Here is a 4406-nt window from a genome sequence, read left to right on the forward strand (position 1 = left end):
AGTAGAGACAATAGCAGTTTCTGAGCAACTGGCTGTGGGATGAGACAACATGGTTTTTGCTTAATCACTTAGAAAGATCTACTTACCATTTACTAGTATTATCATAATAAAGATAGGAGGATATGGTGGAAGGGCAAGTGTTAGAAGACTATGAGACTTCTAAATGGAAAAATGAATTGGTAGTCGCAGTGTTCTATATTGAGTTCAGAAGAGAATTCTGAATTAGGGCTGTATTTCTGAAAATTGTCAGCAGGGAAATGGGTTTTACTTGTAAGTTACTGGGACTGAATGAGATTACCAAGGAAGTGAGTAAAGACAGAGAAAAAAAGAGGAACAAGAACTAATGACTAAAACCCCTTCAAACTGGCAAGAAGAGAGAATGAAGAAGGATAGCAAGAAGGATACTGGGAAGCAGTAGCCAGTAAGGTAAGAGGAAATTGGGAGAATGATCTGGAAGCAAAGTCAAGAGCATATCAAGATAGGCCAAGTTATTCTTTATGGACCTGGTGAAATGGGAGGCATCATCATGAGGGTGGACTTCTGCCACAACAAAGGCAGAAAGGTTCAGCATGAGGAGCACGATAGCCAGGACATCTACCCCAGCTGTTGATTAAGCTGGACAGGTTTCTGGCTGGATGAACCAACTCCTCCTTCAAACAAGTGATGCCAAAGAGGTTGTTCATGATCACACCAACCGGTGCCTCTGTCCCTTTCCAAGATGATCTGGAAGCTGAAGCTTCCTGGCTAGGAGGACAAAATGTCCGTGGTTGTAGGGCTTATAATTGGTAATGTGCATATGCAGAAAGTGCCTAAACTGGAGGTGTATATATTTTATGAGCAGCCCACCTAGAACCACATCCCCAAGGCTGAGGGTAAGTTCCTTACCTTCAACCAGCTGGCCTTACACCCCTAAGGGCTGTGGCTTGGTCCTGCTCTCTGATTCTGCAAGGACCAAGAGATGGACAGGAATTTGGCAAGGCCCAGGGAACCCCTGGCAGCCACACCAAACCCTATGTGTGCTCTAAGGGTGGGGAGTTCCAGTATACCAGAGGCTAATGGGCCATCACAGCTACAAAAACTGATATAAGAAGTATAGTTAATAATATTGTAATAACTATATGGTGCCAGTTGGGGAAACACTTTGTAAGGTATATGATTGTCTAACCACTATTCTGTACACCTGAAACTAATCCTTTATAATAAAGAGGTAATATGTAAATTAACCCTCATTCTCTCATAGTATGGTTGCCTATAACCAGGCCGGCAGGGGGGTTAGTGAGGGACGACCAAATGATGGAACAAGCAGGCTGTGTGGGGCGACCAGGCTGGCAGGAGGGTTAGCAAGGGATGACCAAATAACTGAATAAGCAGACTGTGTGGGGTGACCAGGCTGGCAGGGGTGCTAGTGAGGGACAACCAAACAACTGAATAAGCAGGCTGTGTGGGGTGACCAAGCCAGTGGGAGGGCCATGGAGGTGACCAGGCTGGCAGGGGGGGCAGTTAAGGGTGACCAGGCCAGCAGAAGGGGGAAGTTGGGGTCAACCAGGCCAGCAGGGGGGGAAGTAAGGGGTGACCAGGCCAGCAGGGGGGACAGTTGGGGGTGACCAGGCCAGCAGGGAGGGGCAGTTGCGGGCAACCTGACCAGCAGCGGGGGGCAGTTAGGGGTGACCAGGCCGGCAGGGGGTGCAGTTAGGGGCGATCAGATTGGCACACAGAGGCTGTGAGTGGTGTTCAGGCCAACAGACGGAGCAGTTAGGGGTGACCAGGCAGACAGGCAGGTGAGCAATTAGGAGCCAGTGGTCCAAGATTGTGAGAGGGATGTCTGACTGCCGGTTTAGGCCCGATCCTGAGCTGGCAGTCAGGCATCCCCGAGGGGTCCAAGATTGGAGATGGTGCAGGCTGGGCTGAGGGAACCCCCAGCCACACACAAATTTCATCCACCGGGCCTCTAGTACAAAATAATATTGAATGTAAACTGTAAAAAATGTGATAAAAAGTACTATTCCTATATAAAATAAAATGAGTTATAACAAAAAGGTGTATTTCTAAGTCTAAAATAAAATAAAAATTCTAACCCCAGATCATGCCTTGTTATTAAGAAAGACTTTTGATGCTGACAGAATAAAAAAGATAGGCCATGTCAGATGAGAACTGAGAATTCAGTTTGTCATTGACTGTGATAAAGGCAATCTTGAGTGTAGTGCAGGGATGACAGGCTGAATGCAGTAAGTTCAAGAGAAGATGAGACAAGGGAAACAGCAGTCAGAGAATTAAACATTGAACTGTTTGTTGTAAAAGTAGAGCAGGGAAATGAAGTCTTGTTAAGAGGATATGGAGCCATGAAGTTTGTATTTTTATTTTGTTTTTTAAAGATGAGAAAGAGTAGAATGTGATGCATATGAAGAAGATTGACCTTAGATCCATGGTCGGCAAAACGCGGCTTGCGAGCAACATGCGGCTCTTTGGCCCCTTGAGTGTGGCTCTTCCATAAAATACCACATGCGGGCGTGCACGTACAGTGTGATTGAAACTTCGTGGTCCATGCACAGAAGTCAGTATTTTGTGGAAGAGCCGGTATTTTGCGGAAGAGTCACACTTAAGGGGCCAAAGAGCCGCATGTGGCTCGTGAGCCACCATTTGCCGAGCCGCAGTTTGCTGACCACTGCCTTAGATCATAAGCCAGCCATAGCAACAGAAGGTAAAAAACACAGGGCAGGTAGAGTGGAAATCCCTTACCTCCATCAAATAGCAAACAAGGTTATCAGCTGGGAATGAAGATGGGAGATAGAGTTCAAGGTCTGACGAGAAAAGGACAAAGTTTTCTGTGCATATGTTGTCTGGATTTAGGGAAATGAATTTTGATTTCTTGGCACCACTAATGAGCACACTTGAGGTTAATGATTATGAACTTAAAGTGAGACAAGTCACCATGGTTGGCTATTTCTCTGTAGCCATGTTCAGCTATGGGGGCAGGTGTGGAATAAGCATGGAGTTGTATTTAAATAGAGATGAGGTTTTGATAAGTGGATATGATATGGAATGAGAAAAGCAGGGAGTTAAAGAATGATGATCATTTCCCATGTAGAAAAGTAATTCATTTAGTGATTATTTATTCTAATAGTATTATTCTTTAAATAATATTAGTGATTAAAATGCAAGCTTGTAAAGGTATATAAGGTAGAATAAACAGACTCACATTAAAACCCACTTCAATCCCATGTCCCAGAGGTGGCTACTATAAATAGTTTTGTGACTATCCTTCTAGACATTTTCTATGAATACATGAATAGATAGTTTTTTTAAACCAAATATTGCTTCACCCCATTAATATAGTCCTGGTAGTTAACTTTTCTCATTCAACAATACATCACAGGCACACTTCCACCCTGGTTCCTAGAGCTCTATCTCATCCCACAACCACATAATATGTTATTATGTTGCTGAGCCATGATTTATTTAAATAATCACATTTTTCTTTAGGTTATTTCCAGCTTTTGCTATTATGGATAATGCAACATGAACATCTTAATCTACAAAAGTTTATTAGTTCTTGAATTGTTCCTCTAATGTAGATTACTAAAGGAAGGATTGCTTAGTCAGAAAGTATGTGGTGTTTCACAATTTCTACTAAATTATACCCACAAAGAACATAGAAATTTATTTCTCTTCTACGGTCTCATCAACACTTGATATGAAAAATACTTTTTCACTTATGAAGAGTTTGAATATCACTTTTTATTTTATATTTCACAACCATGAGATTAAAAGAATTTTAATATTTGGTCAGTTTCAGGTCTCTATTTTATTTTAGTTCACTTGAGAAACAGATTTTCTACATGAATATTTATTACCATATATATTCTCCTTTTCCTCCACCAAAGGTAAACATTGCCCTGAAGAATATTTTTCTCTTTAACATATTAAATATTTTACATGTATCTTTTCATTTTTTATCTTTGCTAATTTTAAGCCATCATGAGGGGAAGGATTTGTGCTTGTTTGGTTCACTTTGAGTCCCCACTGTAGGATGAGGATGGCACATTGTAGCATCTCAAAAACAATTTTCAAATAAATAATGAGTGAATGAATAGGATATGTATTATTACTCACATCATTGTCCTTTTACCATAAATATACATAAAATGTTATCACGTATAAATGGAATCATACTCTATATTCTTTACAAACTGATTTTTGACGCAACATTTTGCTTTTGAGATATATCATGTAAATACATTTTAATCTAATTAATTCATATAAATTTGTTAATTATATTATCCATTATCATTATAATTATTTATTTATTCTATTACTCAGGGAAGTTAGGTTATTACTCACTTTTTAAATGTTATTTTAAACACTTTATATAGTTACAATATTGTGAAATGTTTTGTATAGAACTATGT

The 4406-nt window shown here is 40.4% G+C and overlaps 1 pseudogene; it reads left to right on the forward strand.

Annotated features, from left to right (window-relative positions):
* The first annotated feature begins 526 nt into the window (after positions 1 to 526).
* LOC118675669 lies at positions 527 to 1056 on the forward strand (annotated as a pseudogene).
* The last annotated feature ends 3350 nt before the right edge of the window (positions 1057 to 4406 follow it).

This window comes from Myotis myotis, unplaced genomic scaffold (assembly GCF_014108235.1).
Source record: "Myotis myotis isolate mMyoMyo1 unplaced genomic scaffold, mMyoMyo1.p scaffold_m19_p_2, whole genome shotgun sequence".
Classification (NCBI taxonomy): Eukaryota; Metazoa; Chordata; class Mammalia; order Chiroptera; family Vespertilionidae; genus Myotis; species Myotis myotis.